The sequence below is a fragment of the Cervus elaphus genome, chromosome 11 (assembly GCF_910594005.1).
Source record: "Cervus elaphus chromosome 11, mCerEla1.1, whole genome shotgun sequence".
Lineage (NCBI taxonomy): Eukaryota > Metazoa > Chordata > Mammalia > Artiodactyla > Cervidae > Cervus > Cervus elaphus.
In genome coordinates this window covers 21459428-21484068 of record NC_057825.1, presented here as the reverse complement: position 1 = coordinate 21484068, position 24641 = coordinate 21459428, and positions in this window count along the sequence as shown.

The window sequence follows — 24641 nt, the reverse complement described above, 5'->3', positions numbered from 1 at the left end:
GGAAACATAGAGGGCTGAGATGGGAGCGGGCTGCCTCCTGAAACTCCACCGTTGGCTGAGATGAGGTGCTGGGAGGACAAGAGGCAAATCCAGCTACAAAGCCACAGAGGAAGAGACAGCACCCAGGATAAACACGGTGTCCCAAAGAATACAGCAAATAGAGCTGAGAACATCAAACACGCCTCACCTGTAGAACCAATAAGACAGGAATCAGACCTGCTCCCTGTCCTCAGCGAGCCCACTGTTTGGAGAAGACAGATGCATGAATGATTCTAACACACAAGGTAAAGAGCATTAGCTCAGAGCTGGGCATTTGGGCTGAGCTGGTAAACCATAAAAATCTGGGACAACAAATCAGCCTTCAGGCGTGGGGACTGTGAGTTAGGAACAAGCCGCCCTCAAGAATCCAGATGCGGCCCCAAATCTGGCACATTTAAGGAAAGAATATTTAACCAGGTAAGAGAAATCATAATAATAGTAGCAACAGTAATAATTCTCGTGGCTAGCATTCAAATCGGACCTACTGTGTAGCAGAGTGGACTCTGCTCAATGTTACCTGGCAGCCTGGATGAGAGGGGAGTTTGGGGAAGAATGGATGCATGTATGTGTATGGCTGAGTCCCTTTGCTGTCCATCTGAAACTATCACAACATTGTTAATTGGCCATGCTTCAATATAAAAGTGTTTTTAAAAAATAAAACTAATAAAAAACAAACAAAAAAAAAACCCAAACAGCAATTAGGATCTGCCTTGCAGCAAGCACTCTTCTCAGTGAGTTAGGCTCAGCACCCCTAATCCGCAGAGAAAACTTACCAGTTATCCGTGTTTTCTACTCTGCACGAATGGAGAAATGAAGTCTGAAAGACGAAAAGTGAAGTGTAGCAGAGTTTACCAAGCTCCTTGGTGGTGAAACTGAAAATCATCACCAAGCTTGCCTGGCTTCAGAGTCACTGTTCTCTCTCCCAGGCAGCTCTGAAGTATTTCTCTTCCTAAATCTATAGAGACCAGGGAATGGCGTAAGATATCTTAATATAGAAACAAAGGAAAAAGTGAAGCATGGAAATGAATTTGATGTTGAAATGTGTTTATTTTTCCAGGTTAAATGTGGAAATTCAGTGTTTAGACCTGGAGATATCCCCAACCAGGCTGACTCTGTCTGCCTTGTCAAAGAGCTTGAATTCATGAAGTCCTCACCCCCACCACTCCTGCTCACCCCACCCACCCTCAAGAGGTTTTCCCTGCATGCTCAGTCACTTCAGTCGTGTCTGACCCTTTGCAACCCCATGCACTGTAGCCCGCCAGGTTCTTCTGTCCATGGGATTCTCCAGGCAAGAATACTGCAGTGGGCTGTCATGCTGTCCTCCAGAGGATCTTTCCAACCCAGGGATCAAACCCAAGTCTCTTGTCTCCTGCATTGGCAGGCAGGTTCTTTACCACTAGGGCCATCTGGGAAGCCCCTCCCCGCCAAAAGGCTAATATTATCCAAATCATTTCTGCCTTGTTGAAAGAGGGATGTGGGGCAGTGAGGGGTGCAGAATCTTCCCCCAAATGCCCACAGGACTCCCTGGGAAAGTCATAGCAGGCTACTGTGTCCACCCGTCAATCATTAATATCCAAGGGCCTTCTCAAAGACGGACAGGCTTGGCTTGTGTAGCTGAGAGCACACCGTACACTTATTTTTAGCCTTCTTTAATGTTTTCAGATGAGCGCAGCTCTGAAATAGAAAGGCTGACCCATTTCGGTGACATTTTCCCAAGGATGTCACAACACTGTGCTCATCTCCCCTTCAGCTCAGATCCAGTCCCAGTGTCCCCAAATTAAAGGCAAATCCCCCCCGGGAAGATCAATGGAAAGACAGTGAGGGGACTTGGTTTCACAACACGTCATCCACACAGTCATACTTTCCACTTGATGAGCTTTCCTTGGCTTTAAATTAACAAGAGCCACTAAAGATCACTAAATGTGGTTCTGTGCTTTGAATCTTCAGGGTCATACATTTAGTCTAGGAGAGAAATTGAGCACAGGGTAATGGATGAAGCCACGGAGAAGCCAGAAGCATGCTAAGAGAAGGTCTCATGTAGCATTTGTATTTTGTTTTCAACAAATGAGAGAACTCAGAGGTGTCACTTCCCCAAGTCCACTGAGCAGGTAAGTGACCATGCCATTCTTTCTCAGTGGTTGTGGGATAGACAGGTATTTGGCAAGATCTGAAGGGCCAGACTTTCCTAATAAACAAACTGTGCAGTTTTATTTTACTTTCTTTTCTCCCCACCCCTGCAAGAGAAGACTGGAGTCAGACATTCTCCATGGTTTTGCTGTTGTTTAGTTGCAGTCATGTCCAACACTTTGCGACCCCATGGACTGTTGCCCCCAGGTTTCTCTGTCCATGGGTTTTCCCAGGCAAGAATACTGGAGTTGGTTGCCATCCCCTCCTCCAGGGGATCTTCCTGACCCAATGATCAAACCTGAGTCTGCTGCTTTGCAGGTGGATTCTTTACCACTGAACCACCTGGGAAGATTATTCTATTTGGTTTCTTCAACTCAATAGCTTGATCATGTTTCCAAACTCATTAGATTGATATTAAATATCAAACTAGTTTGCAACAAAACACTTCAAAGTCCCGACTCTCCCATCTTGTAAGCATGTTTTATTTCATCTACTGGGCCAGTTATAGGTGGTTGCTGATTCCTAGAACATTCTTGGGTGAATGCTCACCTTCCCTTTTCATAGCCAGTTAACTGCCTTAGAGGGTAAGGCATTTTCCCATGTGGTGTCACAAAGTGGGGGAGGAGCTGAGATTGTGAAGTGGGTTTTGCCTTTACTTTTCCCAGTGCACCCAGGTATTGTTCCAGCCCTGGAATACAGTTAGTTCCTCCTCTATATTCTGACTTCATTTCCGATACCTTCACGGAATGAAAGCTGAGCTAGCTGGCTGGAAACACCAGTCAGGGATCCCCGTGGGAGTGCTGTGTTTCTTTGTCTGAAACAAGGCACTAAGAGAGACAATAGATGTAGAATGTCGTGGTGAGTGTTCCCAGGAAGTCATTTTCTCCCTCAGAATAAAAAAGTAAAAGGAAATCGATCTGTTGAAAAGTATGACATCAGGATTTGTTGCTGTTTCCTCATTTGCTTTTACCCCCTCTTTCTGTATATTTCACATCACACTGGCATTCGCTATTATATCCCCTGGAGAAGGAAATGGCAACCCACTCCAGTATTCTTGCCTGGAGAATCCCATGGACGGAGGAGCCTGGTAGGCTACAATCCATGTGGTCTCAAAGAGTCAGATACGACTGAGCAACTTCACTTCAGTGGACTAAAAATAACTAAAAAGTAACTAAAAATCATTTGGGCTGATATAGGAACCAGAAAGAATCTGTGAATGACAAGTTTGCTGTGCTGGTGGGAGAAATAGTCACCCCATCCTCCCAAATGCAAAAGATGTTGACCACACCCTTAAAGGGTTTGACTGATCTGATACTCTGTACGTTTGGGGCCCATCAGCCCCTCCCAGCACTGTGAGTGATCATGAGGGTATAAATGCTCTTTGCTGCTGAAAGTCATCTTAAAGGGCTTCAGTATTACGATCACCGTGGACCTCGGTCCCAGTCTTTAGGTTATTCCCTTGCTCTGTGAGCCTGGGCTGGGTGGGTGACCTCTCTGTACCTCTGCTGCCTGGATTAAACAAATGCAACTAGAGTGGGCTTTCAGACTCATCTCATCCAAGTTTCTTAATTTTGATGAGAGGAAACTGAAGCTCAGAGAGAAGAGAGCTTCTCAAAGTTCCCCCAGCTGCCTGGCCAGTGTGCGAGTTGTACCAGAGGCTAGACTTCTGCCTCTCACCTCCACCTTTTCCCCCTTACCCACTGCTGCTGGCCCCAAGCTAGTGATGATTCCTAGTGGCTCAGATGGTAAAGAAACTGCCGGTAATGCAGGAGACCCGGGTTCGATCCCCAGGCCAGGAAGATCCCCTAGAGAAGGAAATGGCTACCCATTCCAGTATTCGTGCCTGGAGAACTCCATGAACAGATAGCCTGGTGGGCTACAGTTGATAAGGTCACAAAAGGATTGGACATGGCTGAGCAACTAACACTTTCTTCTTTTTCCATTAATTCTGGGTCAACAGAGGAAAATTGATTCAATCTTTTCTAATGGCAATCTCAGCCATAATGATTTGAAATCTATTTTTGCACCTTCTTGAAATTAAATGCCTGGTATGCCTAATATTTTCTTTTTTATACACAGCACTCACCCAATATGTAAGTGAAAGTTCTTTTGGGTAGAAGCACCAGAAGAAGACTCTAGAGGTAAGGAAAAAATAAAGGGAATTCTGGGATGATTATGGGGGTGAACAGTGATCAGAAGAAAGAGGTTAAAAATTGTATCTCCGTGGCACAACTGCTGAGCCTGCACACTCTGGAGCCCGAGCACTACAAGTAGCGTCTCTGCACCGCAACAGAAGATCCAGAAAGTCACAGCGAAAGTCCTGCATGTCCCAACTAAGACCTGAGGCAACCAAATGTATCAATGAATGTCTTTAAAAAATTGTATCTCATGAAAGAGTTTGACTTCAGAGAATGCAGAGAAAGGACTGTGACTGTCACCCTCCAATCACCATCCCCAGGAGAAGGAACATGAAAGGATTAACCGGAGTCAGTCCATACCTGGATCAATAAGGCACAGACATAGGACAGGGACAGCGCCCACATGAGGCTCCTGGAGACTACACAGCACCTCATCTGTCTCAGCTCCACACACTCTCAACAGTCATGGTGACCCCATGTAAGGAAGTGCTTCCGGGGTCATTCACTATCTGTATCCCTCATGTGTAAGCCTTGGTGAGATACTTGGATCCTCAGGTTCTAGGAGTTGAGGGAATTTGAAGAACAAGAAATGCCCTTCTATGCATCTCAAAGTAACTCTCCAGTGAGAATCTTGGGAGATCTGGGAGCTTTAATTTGTCTGCTACTCTGGAAAGTGAAGCAGAAATTTGGGAAAGGAATGATCCTGAGAAGACAAACACCAGGTCATGATTTTGAGCAGATTCAAAGAAATCTGAAAGGCCTTCTATGCTAGTCACCCCTTCAGGGTTTCATTCTCTTTAGAAATGGCCCCGCTAATAAGCCATTAACAGGTAGATGTTTCAGAGATAGTAAGATCACTATGCCTGGTGCCATTGTTGCTCAGATGTTATCACGTAAAGTGGCTGTTGTAATCTAGACTAAACTTGTCTTCACTGAACTTTCATTCATGGATCCTAATCCTTTCTCTTGAATCATATAGGACATCTAATCCTTTTTCCAGAAGACTTTCTTCCCCTGGTACTACTTGTAAGCAGAGGGCTATGTGTGACTGGTGTCATCAATATGTAAATAGTTTATTAAGTGCCCTTAGTTCTTATTTTTCCATCACTTAAAAGAGTAAATAGTCTTATGTAAAATGATTATGTATCATTCAGCTGTTCACTGGAAAGTATATCATCCTTTATTCCAGTCTATCAACTTTGAAGTTACCAAAAATTATAAATTAAACAATTCCAAGGAAAATTGCACAATAGTATGTGAGATGAAAGAAAAAGAGGATTAAAGCTGTAAACACTTATAAGCAAGATTTCAACCACCCACCACTTCACTCCACAGTCCGAGTATCACCAGCCTAATAAAAAGTTCTTGCAACCAGCATCATAAGGATCTCTTTAACTCTGCCTATTCCAGAGAGGGACCAGCAATGATTAAGCATTTTCTTTTAGATGCAACTTAATGAAGACATGAAAGCAGATTTCCTCCTGAGCAAAATTGGATCTAATAGCACATGATTGCCAGAGAAGGCAATGGCAATCCACTCCAGGACTCTTGCCTGGAAAATCCCATGGATGGAGGAGCCTGGTAAGCTGCAGTCCATGGAGTCGCTAAGAGTTGGACACGACTGAGTGACTTCACTTTCACTTTTCAGTTTCATGTATTGGAGAAGGAAATGGCAACCCACTCCACTGTTCTTGCCTGGAGATCCCAGGGATGGGGGAGCTTGGTGGGCTGCTGTCTATGGGGTCGCACAGAGTCGGACATGACTGAAGTGACTTAGCAGCAGCAGCAGCAGCACATGATTCCCCTCTTATCTATACCTCCCCATCAAAAGATGTTTTTAAACCAGAAAAAAATGCTAAACACAAAGAACCAGATTTTCTTAAATCTTCAAAGTTTCTATTTTTCAGAAACCATGATTTTTCCCAATTTTAAGTGAATATAATAGCACTTAATACTATAAATTATTCAATTTGCTGCTGTTAAAAATCTTAATAAAACAAAAGATGCCTGAATAAAACTATCTTAAAATTGAAAGCACATTATCTTATTAGAGAAAAGCAACTTTTATTTGATTGTTTGTTCTATTCTTGTGCATCTTTAATTTCCTCTGAGTAATACTGAATGAACGAACCATTCAAAAATCATATTCCTGGAACAATGACAATTGTATTTGTTTTAGATTTAAGGCAAAGTGCACATTTCCAATTTCTTGCTTTGCTTTGTGCTTTACCTCAGTCCTTTCTAAATTCTCTGAGGTACTGAGGTTTGTTGTTTTTAGTTGCTAAGTCATGTCCAACTCTTAGCAACTCCATGGACTGCAGCATGCAAGCTCCTTTGTCCTCCACTCTCTCCCAGAGTTTGCTCAGATTCATGTCCATTGCATCAGTGATGCCATCCAACCATCTCATCCTCAGTCTTCCACTTCTCTTTTTTCCTTCAATTTTTCCCATCATCAGGATCTTTTCCAATGAGTCGGTTCTTTGCATCAGGCAGCCAAAGTATTGGATCTTCGGTTTCAGCATCACTTCTTCTAATGATCATTCAGAGTTGATATCCTTTAGGATTGACTGGTTTGATCTCTTTGAAGTCCAAGGGACTCTCAAGAGTCTTCTCAAGCACCACAGTTCCAGTTGCCCTCTTGAATTAGGTACTCTGTTGCCCTCTGCTTATTCCTAATCTGCTGATTTCAGGAGTGAGCATTCTTGCCAAAAGCATCTCAAAAGAAGGTGCTGAAATCACAGATATTCTCCATGACTGATAACCTCTCCCCGGGCATTTTTTCATTACCTAAAGTTCTTGGGGAGTATGGCTAAGACAAATGTCCTTCAAAGCTTCTCACGGTGACTGTCACAGAATATATAATCATGGTCATTTTACAGATTCATGCAACAGAGGGTGAAAGGCTGTGACATTGTCACAGAGAATTGAGCATCTCTCAGGTATCACCCTTGCTCTTTTCAAGGGGACCTCTCACATCTATCACTTCTGTTTCTTGCGAACCCATCCAGGGAATAAAACTAAATCTATTTCCATATCTTACTGAAGAAGGTTCTTGTATAGAGCAGCAAGAGCTCTGGTTAAATGTTAGATGGGACCTCAGTTATGGAAGTTCCAAGAATCACAATGCAAAATAGCTTCTTGCTAGATTAATTTTGACACTTTTATTTACAATGGAATTTCAATGTGAATTTTATGCACGGCTGTATTATCCACTGTTTTCCCAAAATTGAATATTCCTTGGACTTTCTTGATTTAAAAAAAATCTCTTTTAAAAAAAGTAAGAAAGATTAAATTCTCCTCTGCTAGGCACTTTGATGAGATGTTTTATAGTTAAAGCTAATGACCCTTCTGTATTTCTGCAGTAAAACAGTCACTGATTTAAAAAGGCAAGAATGATGTCTTTGATCTATAAATTAGTAACTGTCATTTAAGGAAGACATGGCCTGACAGATTTACATTTATGAAAAGTGTTCATTATCCCCAAAGTGACAGGACAAGAGATCTTCTGGTGATCTGTGGGTAATCAATTTCTAAAATAACACCACAAAGAATACATCATGATGAAATAATGCAGCAAGCCCATGAATGAAAACACATGTTATATACAGTGTTTGTTCAAACACACATGCAACATCTACTACACTGGCCTCACTGACCTTCTTCCACTGCCAATGCTGAAGGGTTGATGGAAATAGCAAGAGATTCTCTTGTTTTGGTTAGAAAAATACAAGTAAAGTAAACTGCATCATTTTCTGCGCTGAGATTATTCAGGTCACATTCTCTGTTTTCAGGTTACCGTGCATGTTGTGACTATTTCAAATTATCCTCAGAGTACATTAAGAGGAAAAAGCATCAATGACATAAAATCAGTATGACTAAATAAAAATCCCTGGATTATATGTATATATATATATATCTCCCAAGGCTCAATTGTAAAGAATCTGTCTGCCAGTGCAGTCACAGGAGACACGGGTTGATCCCTGGGTCAAGAAGATCCCCTAAAGAAGGAAATAGCAACCCACTCCAGTATTCTTGCCTGGAGACTCCCCTAGACAGAAGAGCCTGGTGGGCTATAGTCTGTGGGGTTGCAGAGTCAGACATGACTGAACGACTGAGCACATGTATATACACACATGTACATGTGTGTGTTTCTCATATGTATGAAAAACCCAGCTTCAACATCTGCTCAGCACTTAATGTCAGACTTCAGAAAGTGTGAGTTATTCTATAGCCTTGAAACCTCCAGTCTCCAAATTCCACTTTCATTGGACAGAAATACCAGTTTGCAATTGTCTTCTTTCCCTTTGCTCCTCGTGAAAGGAAGCTATGAAAACCACCAGGTGGGGAAAATATGAAGTGAGAGCCTGGGTTCCCATCAAGATCTCCCAGGAGAGTAAAGCTGGGAAATAGGGCCACAGGTGATCTCCCAGACGAGAAACACCACAAGTGCTCAACTTACCTGGAGGAGAGGCCATTCCCAAGGATGCTTTACACTTTCTCAGGAAAACTTACATTTCTTCACAGCCTGTCTTCTGTCTGCTTCTCAGTCTTATCTCCTGTCCTCCTCCTCCCTAATCTACACTCTAGACACATTGAGTTACTCGGGGATTCCAAATTCCCTCATGTATGTTGTTCTGTCAGTTGTGGTTGCTCCCTCCCACCCTCCACCTCTGAGTTCATTCCTACTTATCCTCAGCTTTCTTTATGGTCCAACTCTCACTTCTATATGTGACTGCTGGAAAAACCAAAGCTTTGACTAGACAGACCTTTGTTGGCAAAGTAACCACTCTGATTTTTAATATACTGTCTAGGTTGGTCGTAGCTTTTCTTCCAAGGAGCAAGCATCTTTTAATTTCATGGCTGCAGTCACCATCTGCAGTGATTTTGAAGTCCAAGAAAATAAAGTCTGTCACTGTTTCCATTGTTTCCCCATCTATTTGCTCTGAAGTGATGGGACCGGATGCCATATTTTCAGAATGCTTGATTTTTGTTTTTCAACTCTTTGCTTTCTGAATGTTGAGTCTTAAGCCAACTTTCTCACTCTTCTCTTTCACTTTCATCAAGAGGCTCTTCAGTTCCTCTTTGCTTTCTGCTGTAAGGATGGTGTCATCTGCATATCTGAGGTTATTGATATTTCTCCCGGCAATCTTGATTCCAGCTTGTGCTTCATCCAGCCCAGCATTTCACATGATGTACTCTGCATATAAGTTAAATAGCAGGGTGACAATATACAGCCTTGATGTACTCCTTTCCCAATCTGGAACCACTCCATTGTTCCATGTCGGGTTCTAACTGTAGCTTCTTGACCTACATACAAATTTCTCAGGAGGCAGGTAAGGTGGTCTGGTATTCCCATCTCTTGAAGAATTATCCACAGTTTGTTGTGATCCACACAGTCAAAGGCTTTGACTTTGGACTGCAAGGAGATCAAACCAGTCAATCCTAAAAGAAATCAGTCCTGAATATTTATTGGAAGGACTGATGCTGAAGCTGAAGCTCTAATACTTTGGCCACATGATGTGAAGAACTGACTCATTGGAAAAGTCCCTGGTGCTGGGCAAGGTGGAAGGCAGGAGGAGAAGGGGATGACAGAGGAGGAGATGGTTGGATGGTATCACCAACTCAATGGACATGAGTTTGAGCAAGCTACAGGAGTTGGTGATGGACAGAGAGTCCTGGCCGGCTGAGTCCATGGGGTTGCAGAGTCGGACACGACTGAGTGACTGAACTGGTTGATTGACTGACTATTCTTCAGAGCTTGGCATAGGTATTGCCTCTTGTAGAAAGCTCTTCCTGACCCTTACACAGAGTTGCACCTCCTCTTCACTTCTACGGCAAGAAATAAACAGGGATGAAAACAGTCCAAAGGAGTTCCTAGGTCCAGTTTTTATTGACTGAGCACCTAACATGGTATAGTGTTAGTTGCTCAGCTGTGTTTGACTCTTTGTGACTCCATGTACAGTAGCCTGCCAGGTTCCTCTGTCCATGAAATTCTCCAGGCACGAATACTAGAGTGAGTAGCCATTCCCCTCTCCAGGGGATCTTCCTGGCCCAGGGATCAAACCTGAGTCTCCAGTGTTGCAGGCACATCCTTTACCATCAGGGCCACCTGGGGAGCATGATGTAAGAACTGGTCTTTTCAGTTTAAATGTACTGGGCAGGACTAGAATACATCACTGACTTGCTGCCAGAAAGTACTTTTTCTGAAGGACCAGAGTTTTATGCTTTCTTCCTCAGTTGTATCAAGTGGATAGTAAAAGTTATACCGCAGAAATGTAAGAGCCAGTAGCAAGCCTACCTAGCTGATCATGGGATCATTAAAAATGGAGGCATGACCTCAGAACTTACAGCCTAATCAGGGTTAGACAATTGTTGCTGGCACTGGCTGTCCCAGTGGAACTGTCCATTGATCCTCGTTTATCTGTCCAACCTGTGCCCAACCTTTTCTCCAAGGCCTATTTCCACATTTGCAGCTACCTGCCTGAAGTGACAAACCATCTAGAACAAAGGTTACAACCCCATTACAGTTCAGTTAAGTAAACCAACGTTCACTTAGTGCAGAGGACACAGAGGTGAGTGAGACGCTGCCGTATTGCGGTACCTTATTGCTTCAAAGTGTGGTCCCTGGGCCAGCACTACTGACATCACTTGGTAGAAATGCAGATTCCCAGGCCTCACCCCAGACCTCCTGAATCAGAATCTACATTTTAACAGGACCCTCAGAAGATTCTTACTCAGAATGAAGGGAAAAGGATGTAGTTAGTCATCAAATTAATGAACAGCTGTCTAAGGAGCCAGAGCAGTCTACGGTGGGTCAGGGCTGTTCCTTCTGGACCTGCTTCGTGCCTTGTCAATACTAGTAATAAATGCTTCTCTTGCTTTCTCCATACCTAACTCACAGTTTATTCTGACTACTGATGCTGAATGTTTCTGTGGCTTCCTTGGTCCCTCCACCAACTCATGACTGATCTGTAACAGGTAGATAGGTGAGCCGTATTAGCAACTTAAGACTTCCCAGGTGGCTCTAGTGGTCAAGAACCCGCCTGCTAATGCAGGAGACTTGAGACATGGGTTTGATCCCTGGGTCGGAAGATCCCTTGGAGGAGGGCATGGCAACCCACTCCAGTATTCTTACCTGGAATATCCCATGGATAGAGGAGCCTGGCGGGCTACAGTCCATAGGGCTGCAAAGAGTTGGACATGACTGAACTGACTTAGCACGCATGCATAAGGAACTTAACATTTTCACACCAATTAGTTTGCAAAAGGGTAGTCAGGTAAAGACAATGGTGGCAGCCCATTCTTCAAGAGTGCTGGTACATTTAGTCTGTTGGATGGATATACAGACGTTATTATAACAGAATGGCTGGCAGATAACATTCTGGCTGGCACTAAAAACAAATAATAAGCTTCCTTTTCTAAACTGCTCAGGAAACTGAGCTCTTTTGAGTTGTTCTGGACTGTTCTTCTGTTCTCTCTCTCTCTCTCTCCCTCCCTCAGCTTGCCTGCTTCCCTGCCCACCTGTAACCTGATCATGACCTTAAAGCATATGGCACATGGGTGGACCTGACCCTGGCACTTCAACCTCACAAAATGGCCCCATTTCTCTTTCTGGGTAGTTCAGCCAAGTCTACCACTGTGCAAGCAAGCCCTCTTTCTTTCACTCCATGACCTCAATCTCAGAGTCTCCAATTTAAAATGTGTTTCAAGTAAAGAACAGACTGTTTTCTTCAAGGTTCTTTCCAGTTTGGTGGGAAACACACTTAGTCTCAGTGTGACTCTTTGATTTAGGGAGGGGGCAAGCACCAGTGATTTTGTCTCATGGAATGCTTGCTGTTGAAAGGAGACACAATGGAATTAGGTAACTCTTTTCCCGTGGTCACCGCCAGGGCTTTTTGGAGGTATCATGGATCAAATAGAAGAATAGAAGTGATATTAAGCCTGGACACGCTCGCGAGGCGGTTACAAGGCCTCCAAGATTGCTGTGGCAGGCAGACAAAGAAAGTCCAGATGGCACCCAGGACAGTGTCATTCCTGTGGGCTGGTGGTTAGAAAAGACATCCCACAGGAAGCGATTGGGAATAATAATACTTTAATGACTTATTATGAGTTTATATATAAACCTGACTGTGCTGTGGTAAAAATAGCATTCAGATAAATCAATTTTTTATGTAAAATGTAACTAAAACAGATGATTCCTTTCCTGGAGATTGAATTTCTCCCAATTAAGATGGTTATTTCCATGTTGGGGTGTGGGGAGTCTTTCTTTCAAGATTAATGAGTAAAGTAAAATATGCACAGGAAGAAGCCCACTCCGGGAAAACATAGCTGGATGTGAACACAGTTAATTTAACTTGAAAGTTATATCCAGAATTTCCTTCCAAAATTTCACCCCAGGATCTTTTGCACTTAACTTGCCCACCCCTGAAGTCATTTCCACCCTCTCGTGCTTTCCAAGAGGGGAGTCTTGCCTCGTCCATTGCCTCCTTTCTCTCTCATGAATAATTTCCTCCTCGCAAGCAAACCATGCCAAACAGCCTTCATTATTTCCATGACATTGCTTCTTCATGTTCTATTGTAGTTTTCATTTCACCCTGGGGACTGCAACGCCCAATTCCTCAACTGCTTTTTGTTTTGCAGTGCGTGAGTTAGCACATACTCTTTTAGAAGAACTTAAAGCTTTCCTCTTAAATCAACAAATTCACATTGCCTAGCTCATAAAGCCTCACAAACACCAGAGGCATTTTACCTGGGATCCAAGTATGCATGGACATCCCAGACTTTTCTCATTGATAAACGAAAAAAACTTGTCAGCAAATAATAGGGAATTTTTGATGTCATGGTTCAGAATTTGAACTTGATTCTTGACAGAACCTGGTTCAAATCCTGGATTCAGTTTCTAACTGTAGGGATTCTGTAAACTACTTAACAGCTTTAAATCTCAGGACGACCATCTGAGTATGTAAATAAGAATAGAATTGAAGGTTGTGGCAAAGATTAAATGAGATGTTTTCCTATAGAATGATTGTCATTGATTGAAACTTAGAAAACTTTCAATACATGTGAGTGCTGACATCAGAGGAAGATTGCTGGGTGACAGATGATATAGAATAAGATCCTAGGCACCAGTTTTTAAACCAAGTAGATTTTACTCTCATCTTTATGGCATTTTGTAAGTAGATTAGAACCCCAGCTAACTTACAGAAAAGATACACAGTAATCCCTCAGTATCTACAGAGGATAGACCCCAGAACCTCCACAGATAACAAAATCCATGAACGTTCAAGTTCTTCACATAAAATGGAGTGGTATATGCATATGACCTTCACACATCCTTGTATACTTTAAATCATCTCTAGACTACTTATGATACCTAATACTATGTAAATCTTCTGAAAAGAGTGTGCAGCACATTCAAATTTTGCTTTTTTGAAGCTTTCTGGAATTTAAAAAATATATATTTATTTTTGGCTGCCCTAGAACTTTGTTGATTTTCACAGGCTTTTTATAGTTGTGGCAAGCAGGGGCTACTCTTTGTTGTGGTGCATGGGTTTCTCATTACAGTGGCTTCTCTTGTTGGTGGAGCATGAGTTCTAGGGTGCTTGGGCTCAGCAGTTGTGGCCCACCAGTTTAGTTGCTCTGATGCACGTGAATTTTCCCGGACCAGGGATCAAGCCTGTGCCCCCTGCACTGGCAGACAGATTCTCATCCACTGCACCACCAGGGAAGTCCTCGAATTTTTAAAAAAATATTTTAGACTCTTGTTTTGTTGAATCTGAAGATGCAGAACCCATACCTATGGAGGGCTGTCTATAATAAGAACTCTGTCATGTTTTTTAAGCTTCAGAGAAGCACCACATATTAGGTGTTTAAATCATAATTTCGTTATGTTTTGTGCATCTACTCATGAGTCACAAAGCAGAGAATAGAAGATAATCTCAAAAATATATCCAAAATAAAAACATGAGGTTAATAATTATAGTCCTTGTATTTGGAGGAGAAAATAGTAAAGTTGTGGAAGTACTCTGTACAGAAATGCACACGGATAAAAAAAAAAAGAAATGCACACGGTACTTTCCTGTACTATGATTAGATGATGATCAAAATTTGACATCAGATTTCCCAATGGCCAAACACACAAAAAAATGCATAATCAAGTACAGAATCTGAAACGTCCATAAAGTAAAAATGGAGGACATACACAGAACAAAAATAGTTGTTTGGTAGCTCACTTTTCTTTCTAACATGAAAGGTAACTGACTTTTTGTCTCCATTTGTTTGTTTTATTTTGTTCTCCTTTTGAGTCTCATGGCTGGGTCAGCACCACGTTACGTGATACTGTTGGAATTCTGTGGTCCCTTAAGGTGAAGGGTATCACAGAGTCTCTCCAGCAGAAGTAAATTATCCTCAGAATGAAGAAGAGCTTCATTTTCCAGCTGGCGGGCAGCTGGTGTGCACGCTGGACTTTTTGATGAATGGAGTCATTACATTATCTGTCTCCTGTATTCTAGACCACCCAGCACCTTCTTGGCGTTGTCTATGGATGAGAATAATGGCCCCTTTGTTAGGCTCGCCAAGGCAGTACTTCTGCAATGTGACCCACTGAAGAACTGTTTCTGGGCTGAACAATTTCCTCTCTGAGAGTGTGGCCTTTTTTGAGCAAGGGAGGCTGTCTGGAAACTAGAAAACACCCTGTTCACCAAAGGCATTCAGTGACCATTTAGAGCCTTACCTCTTTACTCCACTCCCACCATCATCCTCTTCATCATTGACATCCTCAACATCATTCATGTGGATACCATCTTGAGGACTTTCTGAAGACCAGATCAACTACATAAATTATCTCAGCTAATTTGAACAAGTCTAAATGATCTAATTTGTATTTTATATATGAGACGGCCGAGAACCGTAGGTAAAATAATCTAATCAAGAGCACAGCAAGAAAGTTGCAGAATAGGAGCTTCTATTCCAATTCTAAAGTCCACACTCTTCCTAGTAAACAATAATCATCCCATAGAATAATATTGCAGTAAGGAGCTCAGAAATCAGGAATCTCAAATCTACTTACTCATTTCAGTTCAGTTCATTTGCTCAGTTGTGTCCGACTCTTTGCGACCCCATAGACCGCAGCACACCAGGCCTCCCTGTCCTTCTCATTTAGTCCACACATATTTATTGTCTACCTACAATGGACCAAATACTAATCTGGGCAATGGTGTGAGCAAGACATAAAAATTCCTGTCTTTTGGAACTTATATTCTTAAGGTAGAGACAGACTGTAAATAATCCACTTGGTTTGAGGTCAATTAACAAATTATGTTTTTTCTTTTTGTCTGATAGTTCAGGGTTTTCTGCAGAGTTTCAGATTAGTTTTTTGAAACTATAGTAGTATAAATGTACTAGGAAATTTATTCCATGCTAATGCTATATTATGAACATTATCCATGAACTTGCTAACTTTAAATGATTCTTTAACAAAGAATCAAGTGTGCTAGTGCTACTTTCTCCCCAAAGTATAACCAAAATCTTTTCCTTGGAACATTTCACTAAACATTCTAGAACCACAGAGATTGAGAAAAACAAGGCCATCAAATTCCTTCTTTGTGAATTGAGATAGGATATTTTTCAAGTAAGTTCAATGTATAAATCCATGGGGAAAAAAAAGTGAAAGCCTTCACTAAGTAGTTTAGAATCCTAGCATGCTGATTTTTGTGAGCAGTAGCAAACTGGTGAAGATAAATTATCTATGTTTTTTAAAGTAGTAGGATCCTTCAGTTTGCTAAAAACAAGAAATGGCAATTTGTGAGGTTCATTGCATTGCTGCAGAAAATATATGCAAATTTTTCTTTGAGATTTTTGTTCCTTGATGTCTCTTGTTCTACTTTGTATCCCATTTCTTTTTTGGTAGGTGATCATTTGTAATTTAGACCTGCTTCATCTAATCATAGTTTTTTGTTTTTTTTCCCCCCAAGATTTCATTATTGAAAAATGACTTGCATTATAAATGTTTAAATTGGTTAATTGGACTAAAATATGTTTTTAGTACATAGACACTGTGATGCTTTTTCCAACACTGATAGCTTAACACATTTGCTGTTAAATTTTCACAGGCCTAATCATTGGATACAGCTCAAATACCTTTGTTATTTTTGTCCAGTTACTATAGTTGGCAATCCCTATTTTTCTTTCTGCCTTAAGGTTCACGATTCCTTCTCTATCAAGTTTAATTTCATTACAGAGTATAGAGAAAAGCACTTATGAAGTAACCTTTATTCAGAATACGTCAGGATTTATAAGTTTTTTTATTCTGATCTAAACTTTTATTGTTGTCTGTTGCATGTCTCATTCAACATTTTACCTAATTCATTCATACTTTCAGAGACCTTCTAAAAAATTCAAACTCACAGCAACAGGATCTCTATTTTGCATTCTCTAATTTAAAGGAGACTTGATTAAATTAAATAATTGATATGGCAAATAAATTGGTATAAAAAAGTATGGGAACAAACATAGCTAAACTAGTACGCATTGATTTAACTTGTTAGGAGAGTATTGTCTTGGTAGAATGTGCCAAGTGAAAGTGAAAGTAACTCAGTCATGTCTGACTCTTTGTGACCCTGTGGACTATACAGTCCATGGAATTCTCCAGGCCAGAATACTGGAGGATATTTCCCTTCTCCAGGGTATCTTCCCAACCCAGGGATCAAACCTAGGTCTCCCACATTGCAGGCGGATTCTTTACCAGCTGAGCCACAAGGGAATACTGAATACTGGGTAGCCTAGAGCAAGCATCAATCCTGCAAATCAGTTAAATGAGAGTAAAGAGAGTTTATATTGTATTATTAACAGTTGAGGTATTGGCAAATGATATGCATTTTTTTAAAGTTATAACTTTGGGTTGATTTTCTGAAATATTAATAAGATTTTTTGTCATTAGTATCTTTAGTAGCCATCTGTATTTTCTTCTTCTATAGATTGTCTATTCAAATCTTTCATTCATTTTCATTGTAATGCTAATTTCCTTTTTTCTCGTCACTTTATAAAAGCTTTTGCACACAATGTCATATATGTTGCAACTCATGTTTCAAACTTCTTTTAATTTAACCTTAATCATAGTGTTTTTGCTATTCAGCGGTTTGAAATTTTAATATGTTTCAATCTACCATATTTCTTTTTACACTTTTGGGGATTGAAATAGAGTTATAAATGTTTTCCAAACCCTAAATATAAAACATTCACCAATACTCTCTTCTAGCACATTTACAGTAAGGTTTTTGTAATGAATTTAACTGAAGGTTAAATGTATTATGGTGATTAAAAGTGAGTCAGCAACAAATGTCTATCCCTTCTCCATCCCCTTTCCATGGCCAATTAGTTGTCTCTGGGATATTTACAGGTTAGTTATTTGTAGTATTGCCTTTATGGCATACTCTACTCCATCATCTACATGCATACATTTCCTGATTTCATTTTTTATTTCATTGAGTTGTTCATGAACTTCTGTGCCAACATGAAGGACTGTTCATTACAAAAGTATTATATTAAGTATTTGATAAGACTGGTCTTCCATTCTTACTTTTCCAAAACTGTGCTAGTGTTTTAATAAGCTTATTCTTCCTGAGGAATTAAAAAGATATTTCTTTATTTCATTAAAATTCTTATTTCCATTAAGTCGAATACATAGATTTCTTTAGAGACAACTAGTGCCTTTATGATGTCATGATTTTCTATTCAGGTACAGTATTCAAATCTTACTTACATCTGCCTGAAGTTTTATAATTTTGTTCATATAAGCTATAAATACTTGGAGTTAAGCCAGTATCTAGCTATATCATATTTTTAATGTTTTGAATGGGTAATTTTCATCATATTTACTGTGTAATTATTATTATTATACCTGAAAGCTATTAATCCATAAATATTTTGATACCATAAAATTATAATTATGAAAACTTCATAAAATAGTTTCAGTTGAATTTCTTAGATTTCTAAATTGACAGTCTTCTATCTGAAAATAATGATTACTTTATATCCTGTTTGCCAGTATTTACAATTCTTAATTTTGTTTATTTAACCACTTATTTTTAACTTGCTTCAGTCTTGAAAATGGCAGATAAAAAAATATAAATAAATAAAACATAATCAAGGGTAAAAGGCAGGTGTGAAGATAAGCCACTAGAGATCCAACATCCTGTTACCCAAAATCTGAAAGAAATGATGGAACAAAATGAAAACACATATTCTAAAGATATTAAATAATATTTCCTGAAATAAAAGATCTGAATTCCACACACATCCACTCCCCCCACCCAGGCTGAGAATTCTTTTCCATCCCATTAACTTTGAGGTTGACCACAGGACTTGCTTTGGCCAATGGAATACGGATGCTATTCTAGGGCAAGGTCTAAGGACGCATCACTAGTGTGATGATTCCGATCTCCTTCATAAGAAGATGCTTCCGGTATCTAGACTTCTTTAGCCTGGGCTCCAGAATGAAGACACCTATAACACATGTCCCAGCAGAGGGCCAGGAGGTGAACCTAAGCCGTCAGAGCACAGCTCTATGTACGGAGTACACAGAGAAGCTGCAAACCTAGTTACTGATCAGAGAGTGAGAAATGAATGTTTTTATTTTTGTTAAGATATTGCTAGATTTTACTGTATCATCACAGTAAAAACCAACATAAACAGTATTGCAGGAAAAAGAGAAAATAGATCAAGGAATATCTGATGAAGTTAGCAAAATACCAGAATTCAGAATTCAATTTCTAGGCTTGCTAAAAAAAGGAAACTAAATTTTTGTGGTTCAGACATTGCCTCAGCAATATTAGAAACCAGTGGAAAAATTTTTTTAAATTCTACAGAGATTGGAAAGGGAGGTGGTATAACCCAAAATTTTGCTATAACCAGCAAAGTCACTGAGCATAAAGAGAAAAACAATGAAATGATTCTCATGATAAAAGATCTTAAAAACCAGAACATCTGTGATCTTGAAAAATGTACTTGAAATAAGAATCAAAATAAAGATGTCATAAGTGAGGAATTTATGGTTTAAGAAGAGAGGTTGTGAATATGGAAACAATTTAAACATGGTATCATGTCAGAATAGATATTTTCAAAAGAAAAAACTACTTAATATAAAATTATGGTTATTGAACTACTACTGTTGCTGTTCACGTTTATTCCTTAGTTTCAGCTTAATTTGCATAAAAATCTATTCTCTGTTCTCTTTCTTTTTTCTCTTTCTTCCTTTCTTTCCCCCTTCCTTCCTTTTTCTCTTCCTCCCTCCCCCCTTCCTCCATCCCTTTCTTTCTTTGTTTCTTCTTTCATTTTAAGATTTCCAAAGAGAAGTTAAGAAACATTTACTTAGTTCCCCAAATACATTGAATAATTGAAATAATGTTTTCCTAGATTGCATGTGGATATTCTTCACTATTGCCTTTATATATAACAAGTATTTTTAATTTTTAAAGTGGCTTATTTCTTTTTAATTGAATAATTTGAAACTATTATCCAATCTGTCAATTTCCACTTTGTCATCTAAACATTACATAGATACACATTACAAGATGTGAGATTTCATTAAGAATTCAATGAGACACTATGTGAAAGTGTTAGCAATGAAGGAGTTGGATAACCAGCAGGTGAATCTGCTCACCTAACAGAGTCAATACAGGATCCCTCCCAGACATGCAAAAGCACCTACTAAGCATTTCATGACTCACCAGACTGTATTTCCTAGAGAAGTGGGGCACTGTCTGCTTTATTTTTGTATGTTTAAGTCTAGAATTGTGCCTAACTCATAACCACCACCCAGAAGATCTGTGTTGAATACAAATAGAAAAAGATTTAGAGAATCCCTTCCACACACACTCAAAAGGAGGGTTTGCTCAGAAAGTGTATTTCTGGTTGACATTTGTTTCAAATTAGTCTCTCAGCAAGGCTGTTCAGCTGTCTAACCAGTGAGGATTCAGAAGGTCAAGCCTTCCTTGCTATCATGAACTAGCCTGTCCAACAGTTCCCAGCATGGGATGGTCTTTCTGGAAAATATTTAGGAAGGGGCTTTTCTTAGTGATCTCCATAAACATATTGGGAACATTTAATATGTGGCTGACACTATGTTAGACATTTTCATGGCAATTATCTCATTTAATCTCCTTTACAACTTATTTTTTAATATAAATTTATTTATTTTAATTGGAGGCTAATTCTTTACAATATTGTATTGGTTTTGCCATACACTGACATGAATCCACCACGGGTGTTCATGTGTTTCCCGTCCTGAACCCCACTCCCTCCTTTACAACTTATAAGTTGGATATTATCAACTGTATTTTGCAGATGAGAAAGGAATGTATTGAGTGGTTTGCCCACAGCTAACACGTGTCAGAGTACAGGATTTGAACCCCAGTCTTTCTCACGCCGCATCTTGTTCTCGTCTCATTGCGTTCCAGCTGCCTCATAAAGGACAACTGGGGAAAACGCAAGCTTTAAGTTTCCTTCTCTTTCTTCTGCCCTTTCAACATGGCTCATACAATGGAATGGAATTTCAAAAAAAGATAGAAATAAATTCTTTTCTTTGGAATTCCTTGTCCTTTGGAGTTGTTCCCAGTTCTTGTGTGAACCGTGGTTCAACTTCTACATCCTCTCTCTGACCCTAACATCCTCTCAGATTCCTTTTCCAAGAATCCTCTCCCACCCCATGTGATGAATCACCTGGTTTGCCTCGAGACAGAGAACAATAGCCTCTAACCAACTCATCATCATCCGGGATAAAGCTCTCCAGCTATCCGTATATCCAGCCTTGCATATCTTGTTGGCACAAGCATGCCTAGAAAAGTAGTGGAGTTCCAGGTTTTTTCCTTTAATACATACAGCATCCAGCAGAAGTTTACATAAAGTGGTTGTGCTTTACCTTTATTCATTTAATCATTCATTTATTTATTTACTGAGTGTTCACTCTGCACAAGGCATTCTATTTGACATAAAGACTTCAAAGCTGAATGTTGTATTCTCTGCATATTTGGACACTAGGAGCTTGTAGGGGAAGGAAATAAGCATTACAAAGTACTGTGGTAAATTATGTAAGAGAGAGTGTATATTACTGTAAAGATTATAACCTTTGAGACAAATTAACTTGCATCTGAAGCCTGACTTTCACATTGACTTGAGTATATATAGTCTTTTGTGGGCTTCCCAGTGGGTGCTAGTGGTAAAGAATTTGCCTGCCAATGCAGGAGACATAAGACACTCCAGTTCGATCCCTAGGTCAGGAAGATCCCCTGGAGGAAGGCATGGCAACCCACTCCAGTATTCTTGCCTGGAGAATCCCACGGACAGAGGAGCCTGGTGGTCTATAATCCATAGAATTGCAAAGAGTTGGACACAAATGAAGTGACTTAGCATGCATGCTTTTATGCATGACAGTTTTTTGTTTGTTTTTCCTCTGTTTATACTTATTTATTTTAATTTAACTTATTTTTTTATTGAGGTATACTTGACATAACATTATATGTTTCAGATGTACTACATAGTAATTTAATATTTTTATAGATTATACTCTATATAAAGTTATTGTAAAACATTGGCTATATTCCCTATGCTGTACATTGCATCCTTCTATCTTATTTATTTTATACTTACTGGTTTGTACCCCTTAATCCCCTTACCTATCTTGCCCCTTCTCCCTCCTCCCTGCATCATTACTGTTAACATCCTCATCCAGCCCAGGTGCCAATCTAAACCTATATCTCTAAGCATCGTTTCCTCCCTTTCTCAATTCTAATGTCTAGCTTTAGTTGCTGTGTTTGACCTTCCATCACATTTCTGTCTTCCTCCTTATGTTTATTTTCCAGCATCACTGGTCCAATGTCCGAATATGAACACAAGACTGGCTTATGGTGCAGTTGGCCCTCAGGCATGCTGGATAATATTACTCCTGTGTCCTAACCAGCGTTTTGCATCTTCCTGTGCTGTGAACTCTTGACTGTGAGATGAAGCCTACAAACACTTTCTCAGAACAGTTACATGTGTAAAAAGGCAAAGATTTAAAAGAGAATCAATTGTATAGGAATACAATCATTCATATTAAAAGAAATGCATGATATGGTACCATTTGTGATTAAACATTAGATTTTAAAATCTAGCAGAAATCTGAAATAATTTTGAATGATGAGTGTAAACATTTTGGAATATCTACAACAGCTTTAATGGGATGTGAAAACATCTGATGTCTATTTATTTTATAGATATTGCAACTGGGATTGTAGTTTGTTGCCTATATGCATAAAAAAAAGTACATGCTAAATTTCAGTTGAAAAGTAATAAAAATAAAGATGTAATATTTTATCCATGGTTACAGTCTTTGAAATTTTATCCACAGACCTCTTGGAGGGCTCTTGGACCAAAAATTAAGAGCCTTGCTCTAGCCCAGCATTTTCCAGAGATTCCTGAAGCCAGCATCTCTCATAAGCTTCCTCTAGATGTCTGCATGGAAACCAGATGTCCTGAGTGCCTGGGGATCCTCTCTTTGGAGATCACTGTAGCATCTCTTCACTATAAATGAAAATCTCCATGTTTCAAGGCACAAATTAACCCAGGCTTCCTTGGGGAAGACTTGCCTGACCATGGAATCCCATGAACGTGTTTTCTCACACCATGGCTCTAATTCATCTGCCCAGAGTTTTTGTTATTACAGAAGGCTAGAGTCACCTGTTAACTCTTGTTCTGGTCACTGCCCCAAAGTGTTTGCCTTGCCTTGCTACTATATTTTATCAGCTTAAATTGTGGATGTCAATTATCATTATCATCTCAATAAAATTACTTTGTATTTTATAAAGCTTAGAGGAGATCTCACTTGTTTCTTGTGACAGATCTCTGTGGGTAGGTACAACCCAGCCATAATCTTTATCTTACATATGCGGGAACTCTGGGAGATAGTGAAGGACAGGGAAGCCTGGCATGCTGCAATCCATGGAGTAGCAAAGAGTCGGATACGACTTAGCAGCTGAACAACAACATAAGAGGAAAACCCAGCAACCATATCAAAATGGAATCCCCTTTCTCCTGTCTGTCTTCATGTCTGCCTCCCCTCCAGCATCGCAGAGTTTGGCCATTTCAGGAGGTTAGTGCATGTCAGCGGCTGATTCTTTGAAGTCTTCTCCTGCAGTTGAAGAGATCATTCTCTATTTCTAAAGCTGTTGCAAGGCTGGCTGTCCAGTTAAGAACTGCCAAAAGGAAAAGCCAAAGCATATAATCACTGACAAAGAATCTGGAGCCATTTCGTACAACATCCTCAGGTTAAAGAGGAAGAAACAGAATCCAAGAGAAGGAAATGAACATCGTCAAGAAGCAGGAGAGGACCTAGGTCATAGGGGTCCCACTGAGATTGGAAATTTATTTGTTCCAGTAACAAGCATTACTTTCCCAAATGTAATTCATTTGGAATGATATAATCAACAAGGATAGTCATGAGCGCCTACTCTGTGCAAAGTATTTTCACAGACAGTCTTGCAAATAGAAAACTTATTAAACACAGTCTTGAATTTCCTCCATAGTATGTTTCTTGTATAAAAATATCTCTATTATACATGTTAAATCTGGGACTTGATAAGGCTATGTGCAAGTGTATGTCTGTATATTTGCATATGTAGAAAAACATTTGAGTTTGTGTATGTAGATAATACATACACAATTATATACACACAATAACTGTAATATATAGCATTACACATTTACACATCCAGACATTTACATGCTTGCATATGAGTGAGCCCTACTATACTCTATATAGAAAATTAATCAGAAACATGTATGCAGAGTGGGTGATATTTATGTGATATGAATGTCAAATATACACATCAGTATGCATTAATGCACATGTCCAGATGCATGTGTATATTCAGAGATGTGTAAATATGCATGTGCATATATACATATGTGCAAATATACATATAGAAGGGCTTCCCAGGTGGCTCAATGGTAAAAGAATCCGCCTGCCAATGCAGGAGACATAAGAGACATGGGTTCAATTGCTGGTTTGGCATCATCCCCTGGGGGAGGGCATGACAACCGACTCCAGTGTTCTTGCCTGAGAAATCCCAGGGACAGAGGAACCTGGCAGGCTGCAGTCCATAACATCGCAAAGAGTTGGACTGAGCGACTAAGTACATACACACACACACACACACACACAAAGCAGAGAGACAAATGCACAATTTAAATATACACTTACATGTTCAATTCATAAAATATGTACATGCATACATTTATGCTACACTGAGACAATAATATGTGTGCATAAATCTACATATAAATTGACATGAAATATTTGAAAAT